The sequence below is a fragment of the Dermacentor andersoni genome, chromosome 1, assembly GCF_023375885.2.
Source record: "Dermacentor andersoni chromosome 1, qqDerAnde1_hic_scaffold, whole genome shotgun sequence".
In the NCBI taxonomy this organism is placed as follows: domain Eukaryota; kingdom Metazoa; phylum Arthropoda; class Arachnida; order Ixodida; family Ixodidae; genus Dermacentor; species Dermacentor andersoni.
Window position 1 is genome coordinate 373,206,765 of NC_092814.1, and position 26,733 is coordinate 373,233,497.

General features: G+C 46.8%; 1 non-coding gene across 1 annotated transcript; it reads left to right on the forward strand.

Annotated features, from left to right (window-relative positions):
- The first annotated feature begins 19,631 nt into the window (after positions 1 to 19,631).
- Positions 19,632 to 19,706, forward strand: TRNAR-UCU (transfer RNA arginine (anticodon UCU)). Its single transcript has one exon. It is a non-coding gene; the product is annotated as a tRNA-Arg (tRNA).
- Positions 19,707 to 26,733: the final 7,027 nt, after the last annotated feature.

Genomic DNA, 26,733 nt, shown 5'->3' on the forward strand with positions numbered 1-26,733 from the left:
TGCAGTGTGCCCCTCGCCGTAAAAATGATAAGATTGAGTATTACCAGAATTTTTCTCGTGCAGATGACGCGTCTGTAATTGTTACGCGAGCATTTTATCTGGATAACTTTAAAAAGAACACTGCTAGCATGTACGATGTCCGGCTTTTATTGAAAGGCATTATATTGTCACGTGGTAGTGACGGTGAAGAAAAGCAGCAATACGGTGGAATACAAAACTAGCTTTTATTGGGCGAACCTGTGCCCACAAAAACAGGCTACACTTATAGCACAACGATAGCGGCGAACACGGTCGGCGATCGTCGGAAATCTGATCAGCGGGTCAGGTGCGTCGGCTTTTATACAGCAGTCATCGAATGTTCCAGACTAATCGTTGGGACCCGCACGCCTTCCACAAAGTTCTACAACATTCGAGTCACGCGATGAAATCAGATAAGACAAGGCTCGGCGACAACAGACAGCGGATAGAAGCATCGATAACTTTCTAGAAACTTCGGATACATGCAGACGCGTCCCGCGCTGTACGATAAGATTTGTTAGGCGGCGAAACGTGGTCGCCCGATCAATATAAGTACACGTGTCAATACCCCCCTCTTAAAAAGCATCGTCCCGATGCTACAAATATAAGAGAGCGAAACACAAAAGGACGCTTATTAAACATAAGTAACAAAACAACGAAAAGCAATCAAGTCCGAAGGTCAGTTACGCGAAGTCCCAAAGTTCGTCAACGCTGGTGGTACGGCTTGAGTCGCACAACGTGGACAATTTCAGGCCGTGAGCGGCGCCGCTGTGACAGCGAAATGCCGTCTGGCAAGACCTCATAGTCCAGTGCGCCAATACGTCGGATGATCTTGTACGGTCCGAAATAGCGACGCAAGAGCTTCTCGCTCAGTCCTCGTCGGCGTATAGGGGTCCAAACCCAAACACGGTCACCGGGCTGGTACTCGACAAAGCGTCGTCGGAGGTTGTAATGTCGGCTGTCGGTCCTCTGCTGGTTCTTGATCCGCAGACGGGCGAGCTGTCGGGCTTCTTCGGCGCGCTGGAGATAGCTAGCGACGTCAAGATTTTCCTCGTCAGTGACGTGCGGCAGCATGGCGTCGAGCGTCGTCGTCGGATTCCTGCCGTAAACCAGCTTAAACGGCGTGATCTGTGTTGTTTCTTGCACCGCCGTGTTGTAAGCGAATGTTGCGTACGGCAGGACGGCATCCCAGGTCTTGTGTTCGACGTCGACGTACATTGCTAGCATGTCGGCGAGGGTCTTGTTCAGGCGCTCCGTGAGGCCATTCGTCTGCGGATGGTAGGCAGTCGTCCTCCTGTGACTTGTCTGGCTGTACAGCAGAATGGCTTGGGTGAGCTCTGCTGTAAAAGCCGTTCCTCTGTCGGTGATGAGGATTTCTGGGGCACCATGTCGCAGCAGGATGTTCTCGACGAAAAATTTCGCCACTTCGGCTGCGCTGCCTTTTGGTAGAGCTTTAGTTTCAGCAAAGCGGGTGAGATAGTCCGTTGCCACGACGATCTACTTATTCCCAGATGTTGACGTCGGAAACGGCCCCAACAAATCCATCCCAATCTGCTGGAATGGTCGGCGAGGAGGTTCGATCGGCTGTAGTAATCCTGCTGGCCTTGTCGGTGGTGTCTTGCGTCGTTGACAGTCTCGGCATGTCTTGACGTAACGGGCGACTTCGGCGGTCAGACGCGGCCAGTAATACCTTTCCTGTATTCGCGACAGCGTCCGGGAGAACCCGAGGTGCCCAGCGGTTGGATCGTCGTGTAGGGCGTGCAGTATTTCTGGACGCAGCGCTGACGGTACAACAAGAAGGTAGCTGGCGCGGACTGGTGAGAAGTTCTTCTTCACGAGCAGGTTGTTTTGTAGCGTAAACGAAGACAACCCGCGCTTAAATGCACTAGGGACAACGTCGGTGTTCCCTTCCAAATACTCCACGAGGCCTTTTAGCTCCGGGTCTGCTCGTTGCTGTTTAGTGAAGTCTTTCGCGCTGATTATCCCAAGGAAGGCGTCGTCGTCCTCGTCGTCTTGCGGCGGGGGATCGATGGGGGCGCGTGATAAGCAGTCTGCGTCGGAGTGTTTCCTTCCGGACTTGTATATTACCGTGACGTCATATTCTTGTAGTCTGAGGCTCCACCGCGCCAGCCGTCCTGAAGGGTCCTTTAAGTTAGCTAGCCAACACAACGCGTGGTGGTCGCTGACGACTTTGAATGGCCTGCCATAGAGGTAAGGGCGGAATTTAGCTGTAGCCCAAATGATGGCGAGGCATTCCTTTTCAGTCGTAGAATAATTGCTTTCCGCTTTTGACAGCGACCGGCTAGCATACGATATCACCCGTTCAAGTCCTTCTTTCCTCTGGACTAGGACGGCACCGAGGCCTAGGCTACTGGCGTCAGTGTGGATTTCGGTATCGGCGTCCTCGTCGAAGTGTGCAAGTACCGGCGGCGACTGCATGCGTCGTTTGAGTTCTTGAAATGCCTTGGCCTGCGGCGTTTCCCATTTGAACTCGACATCACATTTGGTTAGATGTGTTAGCGGCTCCGCGATGCGTGAAAAGTCCTTGACAAAGCGCCTATAGTAGGCACACATGCCAAGGAATCTGCGCACTGCCTTCTTGTCGGTGGGCTGCGGGAACTTTGCGATGGCAGCTGTCTTCTGTGGGTCGGGGCGTACTCCTGATTTGCTGATGACGTGGCCTAGGAACAAAAGCTCATCGTAAGCGAATCGACACTTTTCCGGCTTCAGAGTGAGCCCTGATGACTTGATGGCCTCTAGTACTGTTGGAAGCCGCCTCAGGTGGTCGTCGAAATTTTCGGCGAAGACGACGACGTCATCCAAGTAAACGAGACAGGTCTGCCACTTCAATCCTGCTAAAACTGTGTCCATCACGCGCTGGAACGTTGCAGGAGCCGAGCACAGTCCGAATGGCATAACCTTGAACTCGTAGAGGCCGTCTGGGGTGACGAAGGCCGTCTTTTCGCGATCTCTTTCGTCGACTTCTATTTGCCAATAGCCAGACTTGAGGTCCATTGACGAGAAGTATTTAGCGTTGCAGAGCCGATCCAGTGCGTCGTCTATCCGTGGGAGGGGGTATACGTCCTTCTTCGTGATCTTGTTCAGACGACGATAATCGACGCAGAAACGCAGGGTTCCGTCCTTTTTTTTCACCAAGACTACAGGAGATGCCCACGGGCTTTTGGACGGCTGGATGATGTCGTCGCGCAGCATTTCGTCGACTTGGTGCCTTATAGCTTCACGTTCTCGCGTCGAAACTCGGTATGGGCTCTGGCGGAGAGGTCGAGCGCCCTCTTCGGTTATTATGCGATGCTTTGCGACTGGGGTTTGTCGCATCCTTGATGACGTCGAAAAGCACTCTTTGTATCGTCGAAGTAGACTTCTGAGCTGCTGTTGCTTAATCGTGGGGAGACTTGGATTTATGTCGAAGTCTGGCTCGGGAACTACGGTCGTCGGGGTAGATGCGGCAGAATCCAAGAGGACAAACGCATTGCTCTTTTCCAGAATTTCCTCGATGTATGCGATCGTCGTGCCCTTGTTGATGTGCTTGAACTCCTGGCTGAAGTTTGTCAGCAACACTTTCGTGTGTCCTCCGTGCAGTCGAGCGATCCCTCTTGCGACGCAAATTTCACGGTCTAGCAGTAGACGTTGGTCGCCTTCGATGACGCCTTCTACGTCAGCGGGTGTTTCGGTGCCGACCGAAATAAAAATGCTGGAGCGAGGCGGGATGCTCACTTGATGTTCGAGCACACTCAAGGCGTGGTGACTACGAGGGCTCTCCGGCGGTATCGCATTATCTTCCGACAGCGTTATTGACTTCGACTTCAGGTCGATGACTGCGCCGTGTTGGTTGAGGAAGTCCATGCCGAGAATGACGTCTCGTGAACACTGTTGGAGGATAACGAAGGTGACAGGGTAAGTCCGGTCGTGGATGGTAATTCTTGCCGTGCACATTCCTGTCGGCGTAATCAGGTGTCCTCCAGCGGTCCGAATTTGAGGGCCTTCCCATGCAGTCTTAACCTTCTTCAACTGGACGGCGATGTGTCCACTCATGACTGAGTAATCGGCGCCTGTGTCGACTAAGGCGGTGACTGCGTGGCCATCTAGAAGCACGTCGAGGTCGGTGGTTCTTTGTCTTGCGTTGCAGTTGGGTCTTGGCGTCGGATCACGGCTGCGTCGTGTTGAACTGAAGCTGGTACGTCGCGTCGTCAAGTCGTCTTTCGTCGGTGTAGTCTTGGCTTCCTGACTTCCTCGGGACGGCGGCGTGTCGTTATTATGTCGTCGAGATGGTTTCTTCGGCGTCTTCGTCGGCGGCGGAGGATCTTCGTCAGTTCGACGAACAGCAACCGCACCTCCATCGGTTGCTGCTTTTAGTTTTCCGGATATGGGCTCGCTGACCGGCCCCGGGCTGGGCCAGTGTATGGTCGGCGCTGCGGCGAGAGGTAGCGGCCTGGTGATGGCGAACGCGACGGTCGTCGAGAGCTCCACTGAGTAGCGGCGAGGTAGTCGGCGATATCGCGAGGGCGTTCACCTTGCTGCGGGCGCGGAGCGTTGACGGCGAAACCTCGCAGTCCCATCTCCCGGTATGGGCATCGGCGATAAACATGGCCGGCTTCTCCGCAGTGATAGCAGAGCGGGCGGTGGTCGGGGGCTCGCCAAATGTCCGTCTTCCTCGCGTAGGTGCGCTGGGCGACGGGTGGTCGTGCTGGCGGCGGCGGCGGCGGACGACGGAATGGCGTCGTTGCAGGGCCCTGGCGTGGTCGCGGAGGGGGACCTTGACGGCGTGCGACGGCGGCGTATGTCATCGCTTCTGGCTGCGGCTGCGGTAATTGTGGTTGCAGCTCGGGAACTCCAAGCGATCGGTGCACCTCTTCTTTCACAATGTCGGCGATCGAAGCCACTTGGGGCTGCGACGAAGGCAGGACCTTGCGCAGTTCTTCACGCACAATGGTCCTGATTGTCTCCTGAAGGTCGCCGGAATCCAGTCCTTGGATGGAGTACTGCGGCGTGAGCCCCTGGCGGTTATATTGCCGGGTGCGCATCTCCAGAGTTTTCTCGATCGTCGATGCTTCTGCAGAAAACTCAGCTACGGTCTTCGGCGGGTTACGAATAAGTCCTGCGAAAAGTTCTTGTTTAACGCCCCGCATCAGGAAGCGGACTTTTTTCTCCTCTGACATTTCCGGGTCGTCGTGCCGGAAAAGGCGGGCCATCTCCTCCGTGAAGATCGCGATCGTCTCGTTTGGCCGCTGCACTCTGGTTTCTAGTAGTGCTTGGGCTCGCTCTTTTCGCACGACGCTTGTAAACGTTTGCAAGAAGCCGCTTCGGAACAGGTCCCACGTCGTTAAGGTGGCTTCTCGATTCTCGAACCAGGTCCTGGCGGCGTCTTCCAGTGCGAAATAGACATGCCGCAGCTTGTCGTCGCTGTCTCAACCGTTAAACGTAGCGACCCTCTCATACGTCTCGAGCCAGGTTTCCGGGTCCTCGAATGTTGATCCGCGGAACGTCGGAGGTTCCCTGGGCTGCTGCAGCACGGTGGGGGACGCTGGGGCTGCCATTGGGGTTGCCTTGTCCACAATCTTCTTGGTCTTCTCAGGTAGAAGTCCGTGCTCCGGGGGCAGCTGTTGAAGACGGCGGCTTGCTCGATGCTCCGGGACTACGTTGGTGTTCTCTTTGCGGTCCGGGCTTGGATCACGGCTTGTCGGGGGCGTCCGGTACATGAAAGGAAAAGCACCTCCACCAGATGTCACGTGGTAGTGACGGTGAAGAAAAGCAGCAATACGGTGGAATACAAAACTAGCTTTTATTGGGCGAACCTGTGCCCACAAAAACAGGCTACACTTATAGCACAACGATAGCGGCGAACACGGTCGGCGATCGTCGGAAATCTGATCAGCGGGTCAGGTGCGTCGGCTTTTATACAGCAGTCATCGAATGTTCCAGACTAATCGTTGGGACCCGCACGCCTTCCACAAAGTTCTACAACATTCGAGTCACGCGATGAAATCAGATAAGACAAGGCTCGGCGACAACAGACAGCGGATAGAAGCATCGATAACTTTCTAGAAACTTCGGATACATGCAGACGCGTCCCGCGCTGTGCGATAAGATTTGTTAGGCGGCGAAACGTGGTCGCCCGATCAATATAAGTACACGTGTCAATATTCAACTGTCTGCCACAGCTTGTTCCAAACATTGCGATGGAGGCTACGCATCGGAATCCTTGGATTTCTCGGGAGACGTTGTGCCAGCAACGCAAGTATAAATGGCTTAAAAGTTCCGCAAAACTGAAAACTTGTACAAATTAAGAAATGGTCATTGAAGAAGCGTGAAATAATTTAAAACAAATGATCATAAATGACAAACGGAATTACTTTAATGTAGAGCTTCCTAGTTTTCTGAAAGCGTTTCCACGGAGATTCTGGAGGACGATGACTCATTCTTCTTCCCGTTCCTATATGTCCATAATAGGCGGTAATAATGTCCACGATGAAGAGATTGGATGTTCTGTATTTAGCAATCATTTCAGTCGTCTATTCACATAGGATGAAGGTTATCAGTCTTCTTTTTGTAAGGATTGGCCTTCCATTCTTGATATTGTTATTTCCGAGCATGATATATGTCACTTACTGTTAAAAATTGCCAAAAAGAAAACCCCGGTCCAGGTAGTATGCCAAATGGCTTCTTAAAACGCTATGGCGAGTGGCGTGCGATATACTTGAAAATTTTGTTTAGTAAATCGCTTTAGGATGGCACGCTTCCGGATGACTCGAAAACAGATAATAAAACTCTTACATAAACAGGGAAACATGAATTGCATAAAAAATATCAACCAATTTCTCTGACTTCGACAACATGCAAAATTTTCGAACACCTAATCTATAAGCATGTAATTGGTTTTTTTGATGAGGGTTGCGTATTGACGCAAGCTCAACATGGATTTCGGCAGGGCTTCACCACAAACGCTCAATTACTAGAATATATTCAAGATTTTGCAAAACAATAAATAATACAAAACAAAGCAACGCTATGTTCATGGATTTAAGTAAAGCATTCGACAATGTAACCCACAGCTAATTATCTTACAAATTAAGTTTTGCTACTCAGAAATAATAGTCTATTGAAATGGATTCAAGCAAAGCTAACCAACAGCTCCCAATAAGTTAGGATAAACGAGACTTCCTCTGACAAATTACCTGTTGCTTGTGGCGTTCCCCAGGGATCCCTGCTGGGTCCTCTATTATTCTTGCTTTATATAAATGACATTGGCGGTAATGTCTCTGTCAAAATTAAAATTTACGTGTATGACTGCATACTGTATGATGAAATTGCCTCGCCCGAAGATCAAGTCATGCTAAATAGCGAATTTGGCAAAATGATTGGAAGGTGCCATCAATGGCAAACCTCTGTTAACTATGAAAAGACCGTCTGTATGATAATAACACTAACGGAAAAGCCCCTTCTCTTTCACTATTTTGTCCGGAACACTTATATTTCTGTGGTATCTCACTATAAATATCTCGGCCATACATATATCTCACAATCTTCCCTGCTCAAGCCATACTGACACTGTAACAACTAATTGTCTTCGCTAATTGTTCACCGTTAGAAGGTGGTTAAAATACTCGACACCAGCTGTGCGCCTCCTGGCATATCACACAATAGTTCATGCTACTTTAGAATATGCAATGATCATTTGGCACCCGTAAACAAAATTAAATGTAGAAAAATTAGAAAAAATTCAAAAGAAACCTTTCCGATTTATCTACAATTCTTATGGGCCAATTTCTATAACAGATCTCCTTAAACGTTGTGGCTGCTCTTCGATTAGAGAACAAAATCGCTCTTCCCGTATAAAATTATTTTTCAGCTAATGAATGGCCACTATTATAATGATACCTCGCACACCTAAACACCCTGAACTGCTTATGTTACTCGTCATAAACACTCTCTGGCAGGGAACCCGTTAACACCGCATAGCAATTGCTTGAAATGTTCTTATCTTACAAGAACCATAGTTGATTGGAATAAACTTCCTGACGAAGTCGTTACACTAAATTATTTATTCCGTTTTCAGGCGCGCAATCATTCTTGGCTCAATCACACGTGGTTTCTTTGCTCCTTTTTTTCAAGCAATCTGTCCGTTTTGCATGTTGAATTCAAGCATCGGCATGATTGCTTGAGCTGTCAGTTTGTATTAATGTACTTGTATGTTCCCACCCTGCTAAGATCTTGTAAAAGATCCCAGTATGTATAAACAAAATTGTCTGAAAAAATAAATAAGATGGGAGCAGGCAAAAAGAAATGGAAACCCTATCGACTCTCATCTATAGACAGACCCTAGACTTTGTATCAACAGAAGAGCAAATCTATAGAAAGGCAGAGTCGTCTATAAGAAGTGTGTAGATTTCTATAGACAGTATGAACTCTTTTTTTAAGGTATGGTAGTAACGGGAGTAATGATTTTATTTACAGCACGCCGGCGCCTTCAGTAGTGCTGCAACAACATTGAAATCAGTTGGTAGGCTGGTTCTTTTATACGAAAGGCTGGGGACGTCCCTCCACACGTCGAAAGCTGCCGTCTGCTTGGCAGCTTGCCAAACAGTAATCTTCACCGGGAATCGTATGTGTGGAGCTCTACGTGCTTGGTATTGTTTTCAGGAGTGCCTTATAGTCAATCAAGTGGTTCGGACTATGTTTTTATACTTGTTCTTTATTGAAACGTGCGGTGTTCGGTATGTTGTTTGCTTGATTCCAAAGAATGCATGTACGGTTCGTTTTACTTAGCTGACTAATTAAAGATTCTGCCTTAAGGGGGGCACGAAGCACTGCTCATGGCCCTGCACCGTCCCCTGGATCGGCCAACGTTTTTTGCTGACGGACGTAGACACGCAAAATACAAACCAACTAGAGGCTAACGACCTAGCTGTAATTTTGTACGACGAGTACGATATTTTCTAGCGAGATCTTTGAGCGCAGCTCCATACGTGTTTTCGATTCGCGATATATTGAGGCAAGGAATTTGATACCGAAATCACCTCAAAAACTGACAGTGGGCCAGCGCCGTGAGCGCCTTCGCAGACGGAGGGGCAGTGTGGTAACGCTCCCATGACGAGTAGCATCGGAACCAGCGGCGGAAGAAGACGACGACGAAGGAGGCAGCAGTGGCACGAGCGCGTTCACGCGGTTGCGCCGAGGGGCGGCGACGCTCTGGCCAGGATTGGCCAACTCAAAGCTGCGGTCTGAGCGTCAGAGCCCCCGTAGCCCAATGGACAAGGCATCGGTATTCTAAACCGAGGATTGCGGGTTCCAGTCCCGCCGGGGTTGCACAAATTTTGCGTTCGTGCTTCTCGTTTTTTTTTCTTTAATCGTCATCTGCGCCAGTTAAAATTTTCAGTGAAGCAAAGCACGAATAGAGCACATGCCGTCTCTTGGTTCTGCTACAGCCGAAATGTTGATGGAGCCTTCTACATCGCTTCCTCGGTTCTTATCTGTTCTTTGTGCAGGAAGTCTCAGATTTGAAAGCTTATTTTTGTACACGATTTTATCATCTGCGTCGCCATGCATATTGTTGAGAGGGGTAAAGTAAGCAGCATTCGCATTTTTATGAGACAACGCAGTCAATGATTGAACTGTCTCGTAAAGAAACTTAAATGTAGTTCGCCTTCGGGGAGCTAGTTTGGTTCACCTCAGTTATAGATGACGATTCCCGCTTCTTCCAATCTCAGAACCACTCATCTTGTTCGCCTATTCTTGTTGTTGTCGTCGTTGACCTGAGTTTTTGTAGCCCATATCCAAAGTTGACGATTAGCGATGAATCGGGTATTTAATTTGGGGTGTATAAACTAGGGAAATAATAATTTTAACATTGAAACTTTAGAAATTACATTTTTTTGAAAGCGAAAAGGATATTGCGATACATAACGCAGGCAGAGCTTTTCGTGTTCTTTTTGTTTGAGAAAATGTTCCATGTGCGCCCCGAAAAGAAACGAGATCAGACCAGTAGGCCACGCGCTGTGGTAGTTATTTGCACGGAAAAACCCCTCAAATTCACCTGAGTATATACTTAGGCTGCGGACGAATGCGCTGTTCCTAAGTACTTTTTCCTAAGTTCCTAAGTTTGTTCCTAAGTTGACGATTGGTGGTGAATCGCGTGTTTAGTTTGGGTGTATAAACACTAGGGAAATAATAATTTGAACATTGCGACTTCAGAAATTACATTTCTCTGAAAGCGAAAAGGGAATTGCGAAACACAACGCAATCATAGCTTTCATCATTTTCTTTTTTTCTGAATACGTGTTCCATGTGCACCCCGAAAAGAAACGAGATGAGGCCAGTCGGAAACGCGCTGTGGAAGTGATTTGCAAAGGAAAAGACCTGGAATTCCCCTCACTATATACTTAGGCTGCAGACGAATGCGCTGTTCGTAAATACTTTTTTGTTAGCCTTTTGTAGTTTTTTTACATTCTTTTTCCCCGGTATGTCGGCGTGTTTAAGCAACTCTTCAAGCAATATATTCACCGACGGTGGACTAGTTACAGTACTAGACGGTGATTACCCACACTGGCTGCTCAACACCAATGGCTGCTCAGTATCAAGGTAAATCTTGGTGGATTTTCATTGTTACGTACATCAACTATAACGCTAAAATCAACAGTCGTGATTGATCGCTTACAGTAAAACATTCCACATAATGGAAGCGAAAACAAGAGCGTGTTATCAAATCACGTAAACGACAAATCGACACTATGCCCGAGTCGCCTACACTATATGCAGCCGGTTCGCTCTACGAAATGCGCTCACCTAATCATGAGCTATTGACGGAAAACATCCTTGCTAAAGCTTAACGTTCAGTGTAGTTGTCGTGTAGTTGACGTGTGACAGACACCAAGGTACAGGGAGACACCGCACACCGCTGAAACAAGCGTTACGCGCCTGGCGCTGACGTTGAGAATTGAAAATGACGTGGAAACATGGCGCGCCGCCGTTGCGTGCCACTAAAATCCCTCAAGCTGCCACCCAGGGCGACGAGGGTGCGAGTGCCCTTTTCCGAAAAGTCCGAGTGCCCTTTCCCTTTTCATTACTGGGTCTCTCTCTCTCTCTCTCTCTCTCTCTCTCTGCGCGCCATGCGCGCGAAACGGGTTGCTTTTCTTTTCCATTTCTCTGTTTTATTTTTCATGGATAAAGGAAAGGCATTGCTGCGCTGTATTACAAACGCTGTGGGCTATCGTATGGAACTGACACGCACACTTTGATGAGTTAAGTGTTTGCAAAAGCCGTTACAAGGCCCGTCAGGCGCTTGCATCATTGCCAACGAGGATAAGTGATACAATGCGTTTCTGGCATATCTTCCAGCGTACTTCCAAATGGGATACCTGCACACATGTTGGTGCAAGTGTTCTGATGCAATTATAGGTCAAATCAATCTATACAGTAGTTGTGTACGCACATGCTCGGCCTACAAGAATACCTCCTGCGAAGCACTGGGTGGGTTCAGATGATTTGGCACTTAATTAAGTTAGTGAGAAACTTTGATGACTTTATTGAGCCGGATATCAGTCTACGGAAAACCACCCGGTATTACTGACGCAGCAGAGATATGAGGGCAACGTGAAAAGTATCTGAGTATCGGAAGACACACAAGGCGCACACAAAATGTGCGACATCGGTTCGTCACACAATCACAAAGTCTGTGTTGTCAGCTACAAACATTACGAGTCTCTGTGCTGTAAGCTTGATGCCTGTTTCCAATCCGCTTGTAGCTAAAATTGGTGTTCATAACATCTGTTAACAGCATTGGTTCGGCGTTTTGTTTTCTTTATTCTACTGCCGCAAAGGTCATGCTTTAAAATTATGGGGTTTTACGTGCCAAAACCACTTTCTGATTATGAGGCACGCCGTAGTGGAGGACTCCGGAAATTTCGACCACCTGGGGTTCTTTAACGTGCACCTAAATCTAAGCACACGGGTGTTTTCGCATTTCGCCCCCATCGAAATGCGGCCGCCGTAGCCGGGATTCGATCCCGCGACCTCGTGCTCAGCAGCCCAACACCATAGCCACTGAGCAACCACGGCGGGTAAAGGTCATGCTTTGACAACTGTGAATACTTTCTTGGGATTGCCGAGAGTGACTACGTAGCTCATGTCATAGGATCAATAAATGCGGAGATATGCACATGTGTATGCTAAAATCTACGCATAGGCTCTAAAGCAATCTCAGCATCCAGTGCCTAATATCTAACGTATCTCCGTATTATCCACCGGTATGTGCACTTGCCTACAGCATACACGGGTTGGACCGCCGAAGAACGACTTTTGTCTGCAGTCAATTTATAGACGGCATGTAAACCTAAAGAAATAGGACTTTTACAGTACCGGCTATCTTCTTGTTCATCTCACGCCTTACCACCGTCGGTATACGGAATGTTCGAACAAGTTAACATGGCCTTTGGTGACGTGCCACTCTATGGCCTTCACCGGTGGTGATATAGGAAACCGTGGAAAATAATTCGAATTGCAAAGAAGTATGCAGGGTGCTTCACCTAAATTGAGCGGCACTTTAATATATACAGACGCTACGTAGCTGGAGAGAACAAAGGTAATGTTTGCCATCGATTTGAAGCACTCAGTTTATTTTTTGCGTTCCCCTAATTAGGTAATTAGTCTTAATTGAAAAGTCACAGGGAGAAAATTATAGAAGAATGTGAGAGACTCCCGATACAGCTTTCTGTCGCTCAAAATGTGCTACATAATAGTGTTTTTCTGGGCGTGAAACAAGCTCGCGAATAGGCGTAATGTACACGAGCGGCAGTCCCGTGGCAATATATCTACATACAGTGTGTTTCATGGAATATTTTTCAATTTTAAAATTTTTTAAAGCTCGATTCTTGTTTATGAGCTGGTCTACTCGAAGCGGCGGATACTACTTGGACTAAAATTTGAAACACAAAATTTACTAATTAACAACAATCCCTTACTAAACTTTTTAGCTAATTATCTTATGGCCCATATTGCAATTTACAAATTCAAGCAGTGGATTTCGCAAGGCGGATCCACTTGGAATGAATTATGAGGATGACACCAGTTTCGAAATATAAATTCCCGAACTTTGCGGAAAAATGCATTGGCGTTCCAGTTACTCCTGTAATTCAGTGCATGAAATGACGTTTTGTTAACAATTAAATGGTAGTCCTACGTAAAGTGCGGGAATTTATATCTCGAAACTGGTGTCATCTTGAAAATTCGTTCCAAGTGGATCCGCATTGCGAAATCCACTGTTTCAATTTGTAATTTGCAATATGGGCCATAAGATATTTCGTCTAGCCTGAGGAGCTCCACGGCTAGAATTTGCTAATTGCAATATGTGCCATAATGTGATTACTATAAAAACTTAATTAGTTATTTTTTATTCGTTAGTCGATTTCGCATCTAAATTTTTTGCGCAAGTATTGTCCGCCGCTTCCAGTAGACCAGCTCATGAACTAGAATTGTGATATCTGCCACATGCAACTTTTAAAGCTGTTCGAAAGTCTTCGCTGACACACCATGTATGTGGTGTGTGGCGGCGGCGAAGAAAGCACGCTGGCTGCGTTGGTGTAGCACAAGAGAATAAACTCTACGTACGTGAAAACACGTTCTTTCTTAGTGCCAAACTGCTCGGCTGTTGTACCGTGTTTTCACGTACGTCGAGTTTATTCCTTTGTGCTATATATATATATATATATATATATATATATATATGTGTGTGTGTGTGTGTGTGTGTGTGTGTGTGTGTGTGTGTGTGTGTGTGTCTGTGTCTGTGTGTGCGTTTGTGTGTGCGTGTGCGTGCGCGCGCGCGCGCGACGAAGGTCTAGACTCGGTATGGACAAAAAATATACACCTTATTGACTCTTGTCCATAGACAGTCTATAGATTAAGAATCAATAAGGACAAATCGAGATTGCATCTAATGTTTTCTACAGGTAATCAGTGGGGCGGAGGTATACAAAAGGAAAAAGGATCATAACAATTTTTCGATAGGTTGGCTTTATAATGGGGCCAGACAAAAATAGAAACCTTATCAACGTTCGTCTATAGACGATTTATAAGCTTCGAGTAGTGAAAAATATTCGACACAGTCTATAGACAAATAATGGAAACAATAAATAAAGACTGTGGCAACATTTGTGCATAGGTAGTCTATAGAGCAGAAGCGGACAAATGGAACAAACAGGTTATGAACTTTCGCTATATGCAATCTATAAAGCAGGAGTAGGTAAAAATAAGTAGAAACCTTATCGACTTTCGCCTACAGTCTACAAACATAGAATTGGCAAAAATAGAGACTGTATCGACATTCGTCCACGGGATATCTATAGAGCGGAAATAGACAAAAAGAAACAAACACCTTAGCGACTGTTTCTACAGACCCTCTACAGTGGAGGGGGTAATGCAGCAACAGCAGCTTGAACATGTTGCCTAAACGATTCTTCTTGTTTGCGCAGCTCCTTGATTTCTTGGTTGGCCATGCCGTTCGTCAGAGGGGCATGGCGCGCCTGCACCACTCGAACATGTGGTGATTACCGTCAATTCGTCATGGTTCAGCCCTATCGTACAGGCGAATGATGAGCGTGAATTTCCTGCGCACGTTCTTCCTTCTCTGGTGATTCTGCGAACTCCCGTGGATGCTCCTAGCGCGGCAACTCCTACCGGTGACGCCATCGGATCGGTGACGCCAAGCTTCAACAATATTAAAGCTCCGTCGTTCCAGCGCGCCGGCAGTGGGCAATGCAGCAGCAGCAGCTTCAGCATGTCGCCTGCACGCTTCTTCTTGCTTGCACAGGTACATTACGTGGACGACTAGTACTGTATCCGATCCGATAATCGATTCCTGGTGATGCTTTGTTGCCCGGAGAGTTGTTTGCGTAGTAGACTATAGACTGTAAGCAGTGGTGTGACAGCTTTGTAACCTTTCAAAACGAATCTTCTGGCATGTGCCGCTATTGACTAAATGTAGTCGCAGCTTTTATCTAGCCAAAGTAAAATAAGTGCCTGTATCAATGATCCACTGTCTGAACGGACTACAATTGAAACAGATATCGCTGATTTAAAAGAGCGCATGCTCATCTCCGAAACTCAACCGAGTGCTTTCATGTTATTGAAAACTGATGTAACTAATGTCAAGAAAACAGCAACCGATTTGGAATACAACGTCTCCGGTTTGGTATGTAAATTAGATGAGCTAGTAGACAGAGGTAGAAGAAACAATGAGATTGTGTACGGCCCAAATGAAGAAGACGGGGAGTCAAACGACAGTCTCTTGAATATGGTCAAAAAAAGGTGTTTTGAAGAAAAGACATGGACTGATTATTAATAATATGAAAAGATGTCACCGGCTAGGAAAGAAAAAAGAGAAAGCACGCCCCGTGCTCTTAAGGTTCTCGGGCTATCGCGAAAAAAGTTCAGTGCTGAAAGAGCACATAAAAGCTGGGAGAACACTTTCTATAACAGAGGACATTTCTTTGAACGTTCGTCAGATAAGAAAAAAAATATGGCAATGCTTACAAGAAGGATGCGATGAAGGCTCCAAAGTTAAAATATTTTTTTCAGAAATGCAGCATAGATGGTGAAATATTTGGCTGTGTTATCTGGAAAACGACAAACGCTGTAAGCTAAAATGAAGGAGCAAATAATATGATAACCGTTGCCAATCACCATTCACCATCTTAATCCTTAACTACCGCAGCGTTGTCAAGAAAGTAGAGCACCTTAAAGGCATCCTTCGCTCCCTGGACCCCGATATTGCAGTGTTGACTGAAACCTGGTTATATGATGATATGTATGATAGCCAATTTGTCTCGATAAAGTAAAGAATATTGCGCAAAGACTGACAGAAAATGTGGAGGCGTAGCCATCCTTTTTAAACATTCCCCTCAAGTGCTAAGAATGACCGACACCTCGGGAGTAAAAAACATTTTCTGCAACTTTTTAATTAACAATGTCAAATACATTCTTGGTGCCGCATACAGGCTCCTAACTCGTCTGTTGCAGACTTGGAATGCTGAAGAAAAACCATGTACACATAATTAAAACAAGCAGATAGATAAACTAACCTTAACCCGTGAGAGTAACCTGCCGAATGTCGAGTGAAGCACATTCCCGTCCCGCTCCACCACAAATATTCCTAGTGAAATTATTGTTATTGCGTTTATTTTTGGCGGATTACAGGTAGTTCAGCATTTCACTAGAATCGACAAAGATTCAAAAGCAGTTCTCTATCCATTTTTTCTAAGTTCAAATATACAAGACGACGTCTCATGTGTGGTCACAGACGGCATTTCAGATCACCAAGCAGTAGTATTGCTATTGCAATGTTCCGCTCGCAGTAAAAATGATAAGATTCAGTGTTACCCGAATTTTTATCGTGCAGATGACGCGTCTGTTTTGATATGCGAGCAATTAATCTAAACTAATGTAACTTTAAATAAACTTTAAAAATATTAAACTTTCAAAATAACTTTAAAAACATTACTGCTGGCATGTGCGATGTGTTGCTTTTATTTAAAGGCATTATATTCAACTGTGTGCCACAGTTTGTTCTAAAGATTGCGAAGAAGGCTGCGGGTCGGAATCCCTGAATCTCTGACGAGACGTTGCTCAAGCGACGCAAGATTAAACGGCTTAAAAGTTGCGCAAACCTGAAAACTTGAACAAATAAAGAAAGGGTCACTGGGGAAGCGTGAAATAATTTAAAAGAAATGATAATAAATGACAAACGGAATTACTTTAATGTACATCTTCCTAGTTTTATGAAAATGCCTCCACGGAGATTCTAGAGGACGATGACTCACTCTTCTTCCCTTTCAGATATGTCAATATTAGGCGGTAATAAGGTCCACGATGACCAGGTTGTATGTTCTGCATTTAACAATCATTTCAGTATTCTATTCACAAAGGATGAAGGTTGTCTGCCTTGTTTTTACATGGATTGGCCTTCGATTCCTGATATTGTTCTTTCTGAACATGGTATATGCCACTTACTGTTAATAATTGCCGAAAAGAAAACCCCGGTTCAGGTGGTATACCAAATGCTTCTTAAAACGCTATGCCGAGTGGTTTGCGAAATCCTTGAAAATTTTCTTTAGTAAATCGCGACAGGATGGCATGCTTCCGGATGACTCGAAAACAGCAATAATAAAACTCTTACATAAATAGGGAAACAAGAATTGCATAAAAAATATCGACCAATTTCTCTGACTTCGACAACATGCAAAATTTTCGAACACCTAATCTATAAGCATATAATTGGTATTTTGATGAGCGTTGCGTATTGACGAACGCTCAACATGGATTTCGGCAGGGCTACACTACAAACACTCAATTACTAGAATATATTCAAGATTTTGCAAAACAATAAATAATACAAAACAAAGCGACGCTATGTTCATGGATTTAAGTAAAGCATTCGACAATGTAACCCACAGCTAATTACCTTACAAATTAAGTTTTTTACTCACGAAAATGAGCTATTAAAATGAATACAAATATATCTAACCAACAGCTCCCCATAAGTTAGGATAAAGGAGACTTCCTCCGACAGATTACCTGTTGCTTGTGGCGTTCCCCAGGGATCCCTGCTGGGTCCTCTATTATTCTTGCTTTATATAAATGACATTGGCAGTAATGTATCTGTCAAAATTAAACTTTACGTGGATGACTGTGTACTATATGATGAAATTGCCTCACGCGAAGATAAAGTCATGCTAAATAGCGACTTTGGCAAAATAATTGGAAGGTGCCATCAATGCCAAATGTCTGTTAACTATGAAAAGACCGTCTGTATGATAATAACACTAACGGAAAAGCCCCTTATCTTCCACTATTTTGCCCGGAACACTTATATTTCTGAGGTATCTCGCTATAAATATCTCGGCCATACACATATCTCACAATCTTCCCTGCTCAAACCATACTGGCACTGTAATGACTAATTGTCTTCGCTATTTGTTCGCTGTCAGAAGGTCGCTAAAATACTCGACACCAACTGTGCCCCTCCTGCCATATCATATAGTACTTCGTCCAACTTTAGTATATGCAATGATCATTTGGCATTCAAAAATTAGAAATAATTCAAAATAAAGCTTTCCGATTTATCTACAATTCTTATTGACCAATTTCTATAACAGATCTCTTTAAACGTTATGGCTTCTCTTCGATTAGAGAACAAAAGCGTGCTTCCCGTAGAAAATAATTTTTTTCAGCTAATGAATGGCCACTATTATAATGATACCTCGCACATCTTAACACCCTTAACTGGTTATGTTACTCCTCATAAACACTCTATGGCAGGGAAACCGTTTACACCCCATAGCAACTGCTTCAAATGCTCTTATATTACAAGAACAATGGTTCATTAGAATAAACTTTCTGATGAAGTCATTACACTAAATTATTTATTCCGTTTTCAGGCGCAATCATTCTTCGCTCAATCACACATAGTTTCTTTGCTCCTTTTCTTTTCATGCAATCTGTCCTTTTTGCATGTTGAATTCAAGCATCGGCATGATTGCTTGAACTGTATGTTTGTATGAATGTACTTGTATGTTGCCACCCTGCTAAGATCTTATAAAGACTCCAGTATCTATAAATAAAATTGTCTGAAAAAATAAATAAGATGGGAGCAGGCAAAAAGAAATAGAAACCTTATCGCCTGTCGTCTAGAGACAAACTCTAGACTTTTTATCATCAAAAGAACAAATCTATAGAAAGGCAAAGTCGTCTATAAGAAGTCTGTAGATTTCTATAGACAGTATAAACTTTTTTAAGTGTGGTAGTAACGGGAGTAATGATTTTTTCTACAGCAGGCCGGCGCCTTCAGTAGTGCTGCAACAACATTGAAATCAGTTGGTGGGCTGCTTCTTTTATACGAAAGGCTGGGGACGTCACTCCACACGTCGAAAGTTGCCGTCTGCGTGGATGCTTGCAAAACAGTAATCTTTACCGGGAAAAGTATGTGGGGAGCTCTACGTGCTTGGTATTGTTTTCAGGAGTGGCTTATAGTCAATTAAGTGGTTCGGACTATGTTTTTATATTTGTTCTTTATTGAAACGTGCGCTGCTCGGCATGTTGCGTGCTTCATTCCAAAGAATGCATGTACGGTTATTTTTACTTTGCTGACTAAATAAAGATTCTGCCTTAAGGGGGCGAGAAGCACTGCTCCTGGCCCTACACCGCCGCCGCGATCGGCCAACATTTTTGCTGACGGACGCGGACACAGAAAATGCAGACGAATTAGAGGCTACCAGATTCGCTGTAATTATGTACGACGATTACGATATTCTCTAATGCGAAATTTGAGCTCGGCTGTATACGAGTTTTCGATTCGCTATATGCCGAGGCAAAGAACTTGAGACCGAAATCACCTCACCAAGTGACAGTGGGCCAGCGCCGTCAGCGCCTTCGCCGACGGAGGGGCAGCATTCGAACGCTGGCATGACGAGCCCCGTCGGACCCAGCTGTGGACGAAGACGACGACGAAGGAGGCAGCAGTGGCACGAGCGCGTTCACGCGGTTGCGCCGAGGGTCGGCGACGCTCTGGCCAGGATTGGCCAACTCAAAGCTGCGGTCTGAGCGTGAGAGCCCCCGTAGCCCAATGGACAAGGCATCGGTATTCTAAACCGAGGATTGCGGGTTCGAGTCCCGCCGGGGTTGCACTTATTTTGCGTTCGTGCTTCTCGTTCTTTTTTTTTTCTTTAATCGTCATCTGCACCAGGTAAAATTTTTAGTGAAGCAAAGCACGAATAGCGCACATTGCCGTCTCTTTTGCTACAGCCGAAATGTTGATGGACCCTTCTACATGGCTTCTTCGGTTCTTATCCGTTCTTTGTGCAGGAAGTCTTAGATTTTAAAGCTTATTTTTGTACAGAATTTTATCATCTGCGTCGCCATGCATATTGTTGAGAGGGGTAAAGTAAGCAGCATTCGCATTTTTATGAGAGAACGCAGTCAATGATTGAACTGTTTCGTAAAGAAGCTTCAATGTAGTTCGCCTTCGGGGAGCTAGTTTTGTTCACCTCAGTTATAGATGAGAATTACCGCTTCCAATATCAGAACCACTCATCTTGTTCGCCTATTCTTGTTGTTGTCGTCGTTGACCTGAGTTTTTGTAGCCCATATCCAAAGTTGACGATTGGTGGTGAATCGCGTCTTTAGTTTGGGCGTATAAACACTAGGAGGAGGAGGAGGAGGAAAGAACTTCATTGTGTGCCCTGCGAGTTGGTGGGGAGGGCCAAAGGCCCCGCCTAGGTGACGGCCAGGAGTTCTTGGGTCCTGGCGGCATCCTCGGCCCGCTGGACGGCCCATAGGTGATCTTTGAGGGCGGGGCTGAGCTGCGCGGCTTCCCAGCGCGTGCGAAGGCTGCTGCTAGAGGCCTCGTTTTCTTTATTGTTATTTATCCCTCGGCATTCCCATAATATATGCTCCAGAGTGGCTCTGGATTCACATAATTTGCATTTGTCCGTAGGATGTACATCCGGATATATGATGTGCGAGAGCGCAGGATTCGGATACGTCCTAGTTTGTAACTGCCGCCATGCGACAGACTGCTTTTTTGTCAATTTTGCGTGAGGTCGCGGGAATATGCGCCTCTGTAACGTATAATGTTTCGTAATGTCATTATACGTTGTCATTCTGTGCTCCCACTCCCACTCATTTACCGCACCGTCACGTCCGGAGGGTGTCGGGGCGTCACTTGCGACTGCGGCTCGGTCCGTAAGCCCTCGAGCCGCGTCGTGTGCCGCCTCGTTGTTGCCGTCCTCCGCGAGGGTGTGAGCGGGTGTCCAGGTGATGTATATCTTTCTTTTGTAATTTTGGCCTCCTGCAAGAAGAATTCGTAGTGCCTCCGGGGAGATTCGGCCGTTGGCAAAGTTTCTTATTGCCGTCTGAGAGTCGCTGACTATCACGGTTGCGTTAGTCTGAGCTGCTGCGAGTGCTATGGCTACTTCTTCAGGTATCTCGTTACTTGTGGTGCGTATCGTCGCGCACGTCTTGCACCGTTTCTCCCTATCGATAACGGCTGCCGTAAACCCCCGTCTGCGACTGTATCGAGCCGCGTCTACGAACACTGCGTCCTTGTCGCTGCCGAATTTCTTCTGTATTTGCTTCGCTCTGTTCTTTCTTCTGTCCTTATTGTATTCTGGGTGCATGTTCTTTGGTAAGGGAGGTATTACCAATCTTTCCTTCATATCTCTCGGGATGTCCACCTTGACACCATGCTGTGTGTGGTAACCTATGTCTAATCTCTCTAGAATGTGTCTGCCTGCTCTAGTCTTAGAGAGGCGTTCATATTGTGCGGTACGTTGCGCTTCAATGAGCTCGTCTATAGTGTTGTGTAGGCCTAATTGCAGCAACTTGTCCGTGCTGGTGCTGATCGGTAGTCCTATGGCTAGTTTGTATATTTTCCGAATGAGGCATTCTAGTTTGATCTTTTCCGCGACCTGCCATTTTAAGTACGGTGCTACGTACACTATTCTACTTATTACGAAGGCCTGTATTAACCTGATCGTGTTTTCCTCTTTCATCCCGCTATGTTTATTTGTTATCCTTCTGATTAGCCTCATGATTTGCGCTACAGTTCCCTCCAGTCTTCTGATGGTTTCTCCGTTGTTGCCCTTGGCTTCAATGAGGAGCCCCAATACCCTGATCCTATCGACCTTGGGTATGGGTTTCCCATCGGCCGTCTTTAACTGTATCTCCTCTCTATGGGTGAGCTCTTCCCTGTAGTTGCCTGGTTTGCGACCTCTGCGAGTCGGTCTGTACAGTAACATCTCCGATTTCTCTGCCGAGCATGTTAGCCCTGTCCTCTCTAGATATTTTTCGATTGTTTCGACCGCTGTTTGAAGCGTTTGTTCTATCTGCCCGTCACTTCCGTTTCTCACCCATAGGGTGATATCGTCTGCGTATAAGGTATGATTTAGACCCTCGATTTCTTGCAGCTTGACTGGCAGCCCGATTAGCGCCAGATTGAATAGCATCGGTGATAAGACCGAGCCCTGTGGCGTACCTGCGCTGCTTATCTCGATATCCTCCGAAACTAGGTCCGCTATCGTGATCTTTGCCTTTCTACCAGTTAAAAAATTGCGTACATAATCGTACGTGCGTTTTCCCAGTGCTAGTTCGCCTACTCTATCTAGTATCGTTGCATGTGTTACGTTATCGAAGGCCTTTTTTAGGTCCAACCCGAGAATTGCCTTTGTCGATCTGCCCGAATCGTCTATGATCTGATGTTTTAGTTGTAACAGAGCGTCCTGCGCTGAGATGTTTCTCCTGAATCTTATCATCGTGGCCGGGAGCGCGTCGCAGTCTTCGAGGTAGGTGGTTATCCTCGCTAGGACCACGTGCTCCATGAGTTTCCCCACGCAAGAAGTGAGAGATATGGGTCTCAAGTTCTCAATTTGCAGTAGCTTGCCCGGTTTAGGTATTAACACGATTTGTGCCGTCTTCAATTGCTGCGGAATCTGCCCTGCCTCCCAGCATTCGTTAATATATTCGGTTAACTTAGCTATAGACTCATCGTCCAAGTTCCTTTGCGTTTTATTCGTTACACCGTCTAGTCCGGGTGCCGACTTGGTATTGAGTTTCTGCAGGGCTGCCCTGACCTCTGACTCGCCGATTTTGCTGTCTAATTCGTCATTTACCTGCCCTGTGTAGTCAGGGTGTATGACGGGCAGCGCTTGCGAGATGTATCTTTTCTCGATTTCCTTGAGGAAATCCTGCTCTGTCCCTCGGTACGTTTGTATTAGCCGATTTATATTTTGCCTATGTGCCGACTTTGTCCCGTCCGGGTCTAACAAATATCGAAGGATGTTCCACGTTTTTTCCATTCCTATCTGACTGTCCATGTTGTTGCATTTTTCCTCCCACTGTTGTTTGCATAGCTGCTGGGCGTACTTTTCTATGTCCCTGTTCAATTTGGCTATCTTTCTACGAAGCATCCGGTTGTGTTTTTGTTTTTTCCATCTCCGTTGCAACCCTGCCTTAGCTTCCCACATGTGTAGAAGCTTACTGTCTACGTTCTCTAGATGCGCCTCCGGCGGGACCGTTTTCGTAGCTGCCGCCACATCTTCCTTTAGTTTTTCGGTCCATTCCTCAATACCTTGTGTCGTGTCATCGGCCTCCTCCCTTATTTTCCTGAATTTGTCCCAGTCGACAATCTTATGTGGTCTACCCTTTGTCTTGCGCGGTCCTGCCCTTACCGTTATTTCTAGTATATTGTGATCGCTCCCAAAGTCGTGTTGGGTATTTGTCCACTGCGCGTCCCGTATGTTCTTGGTGAATGTTAAATCTGGCGTAGTATCCGCGCAAACGCTGGTACCTATTCTCGTGGGAACCGATGGGTCGGTCACGAGGGTCAGGCCTTCCTGTTGCGCGTCTAGCCATAGGTTCCTGCCTTTTTGAGTTTCGATTTTGTAACCCCATGCCGCGTGTTGGGCGTTAAAATCGCCTCCGATCACTACCGCTCGGTTGTCCGCTATGGCTAGGGTTTTTTTAAAGAGCGATCGAAATTTATGGTGTCTGCACTTTGGACTGCTATAAATATTTAATACAAAGAGGCTGTCCTTCGTTTTCCGCATGGGTATGAGTTCTAAAAGAATGTGATCGATTGACTTAACTTCCGTGTCGTGTTGAACGACCGAGCGATTTCGCTTTACCAACGTCGTTAGCGCCTTCGTCTCCCCTTCGGCACTCCCAAAGGACTTGTAACCCGACAATTTTGCCAGCCCATTTGTTTCCTGCATCATTATAATATCCGGGTTTTCTTTGTCTTTAAGGTGTTGTTGCAAAATGCATCGTTTTCGATCGTATCCTCTACAATTCCATTGCCAAATCGTGTATCTAATTCGTCTGTCCATGGCGGCGTTACAGGTTCTCCAATCCCTCGGCGGGTACGGGGGGCCTAGTGTACGGCTTAATGGCCGTCTTAACCGGTCCCCCCCCTACTTGTTTGCGGTCTCCATATTGCTAGTTTGGCTTCGAAGTCAGCCATCATTTGTTGCACTTGCTGTACTATCGCCTTTCCTAGCGCCTCCATCTTTGCCTCTATATTCGCCTCAAGCCTCACTTCCAGTTGTTCTAGTTTAGTTTCAAATTTTGTTTCGTTCTGTTTGATGCTAGTTTCGATTTTTTGTTCAAATTCCTCCTGTCTTCCTTGGAGCGTCGTGGCTTGCTTGGGTTTCTTCAATCCGGTTTCAATCGGAGCGCTCTCGGTTTTACGTTTAATGGCGGTGGGGGCTACGTCCTCTTCCATTGCTGTCTCTTTTTCCTCCCTTATAACTCGCGAGCTTTCCTCGTTGCGTGGCACTGTCCCGCTCCTCAAACGGTCGTTCTCTTGCCTGAGTTTTTTAATTTCATCCATAAACGCAACATTGCTCTGCCTGATTTGCGCCAATTCTTTCTCTAGCGTCTTAACTCTATTTTGAAAAGCAGCCTCTGCCTCCGCACGCGCCCCGGAAGCCGCGTCCGCCCAGCTCACCTGTAAGGGTCCCGCGGCGCCGTTGACGTTGCTCTTTCCTTTTGGGCTCTGGGATCTTCCTCCCCCCTGTGCTCTGAGAGATTCGGTATTACTGGTCTTGGGTCTGGATCTCGATCTGGACCGCGATCTTGATCTGGTTCTGTTCGACGTCGAGCGGCCCCTTTCCCTTGCCTGGAGCTTGGGGAAATCTAGTCCTGATCCGTCCCTTGTCCGATGTTCCGACCGCTGTCTCCAGTCTTCCCGTCCTGGTTTGTACAGTCTTTCAGCTTCCCTTTCGTGGTACATCGTTTCTTCTCCCTCTCGTCTGACTCGCTCCCAGCGGCGCCTCTTTACCAAATACGGTAACTTGTATCTGGCATTACATCGGCGATCCGCCGTAGGGTGGTCTTTGCCGCAGAGCTGGCACTTCGCTTCGCACTCGTGGTCCTGTGGCGGGTTCTCCATGCCGCAGCCTCTGCATATCCTGCTGTTCGGGTTTGGGCAGACATCGGCTCTGTGTCCGAGGCGTCCGCACTGGTAGCATATGTCTATTTGCTTCCGGTATAGTGAGCACTTGACCAGTGCCCTTCCGTATCTCACGTAGTTTGGGACGTGATGCCCGTCGAAAAGGATGATGACGTTCGTGGTGTTTCCCATTCTTTTGGCCATGAGTACCGTCGGATTCCTTGGTGTTACAAGCATCTCCACTATTTCTCTAGGAGACACCTCGTGCGTTACTCCTCTTATCACTCCCTTAGATGTATCCTCCGGAGCCGACTCGTACGCGTTGGCTTCGAACTCCTTGTCTCCCATCCTCAGTCGAGTGATAGTCCTGTATTTTTCGGCACGCTCCTCCGATGGCGTGCTGATCACTAGAATGTTCTGTTTGTAGTTGGCACACACCGTGTCACCTTCCGATTCCTTCCTGGGGATTCCCGCGGCGTTGGCGACGCAGCATTCTAGGCGATTGATCCCATAGTCGGTGACCTTGAAGCTGTCACGTGGGCGCACTATTATCGTGTACTCCACCTTCGGCAAACTGGGCATCCTGCTTGCCGCCATGATTTGTCTTGCTTTTTGTCCCTTGTTCCACCTATTATTGAATGCGTTCTCGCTGGAGAAGCGCGCTGCCTGATCCTTGGTTCCGTGAGATTTTGTCCGCTCATTGGCACATCATCCTCTCTTCACAACACGCCAACCTGCTTCGTCCTCATACTCTTCTCTCGTTATATCATCCCCTTCGACGCTCACCGCTGCCATCTTGCAGCTCTAACCCGAAAAGAGGCGGGGCTCCAGCCACCGGGGCTCCAGCCACCAGCTTCGTTGGGTCAGGCTTAGCGGCCGTGTCGGCGTGGCGCTATATAAAATGGTCGATGTGCCGAAAATAAACGGTCCACCTACTTGAGAATGATATCAGGGTGGTCCGTGGAACTTGCACTTCCTTCTCGATAATAAGGCGTCGGTGAATTCTTCGAATGTACGCCGAGAATCATTCAAAATCTGCGGAGCCGACGCGACACACATCCGCACTTTGCGTCTTCGTCTTCTTCCACCCCTATAAACACTAGGGAAATAATAATTTGAAAATTGCAACTTTAGAAATGACATTTCTCTGAAAGCGAAAAGGGAATGGCGGAACACAACGCAATCATAGCTTTCTTCATTTTCTTTTTTTCTGTATACATGTTCCATGTGCACCCCGAAAAGAAAGGAGATGAGGCCTGTCGGAAACGCGCTGTTGAAGTTATTTGCAAAGAAAAAGCCCTGAAATTCCCCTCACTATATACTTAGGCTGCAGACGACTGCGGAGTTCCTAAATACTTTTTTGTTAGCTTTTTGTAGTTTTCTGACATTCTTTCTCCCCGGTATGTCGGCGTGTTCTTCAAACAATATATTGTCACAGACAAAGCCACAAGAGACTTCGGTCGACGCTATAGATCTTTTTATATATCGCTGTCCTGGCACCTTCGTCGTTCTCTTCTTCTGGGAGCCACCCACCATGCCTAGCATGTGGCACCGAATCGCACCGAGTGGTTGTCAGCTGTGTCGAGGCCGTGGCATTACCCCCCTCCCTACAAGCATCGTCTCGATGCGGAACGTTGATGCACTGGAGATTGCCACGGGGATGCTGTTAAGAGGGACGTAGATGGTGAGAGAGGTGTGGGACTTTGCGTTCAGCGGGAGTGGTATAACTTCAATCTAGAGACGTGAACGACATCGGACAGGCTTGG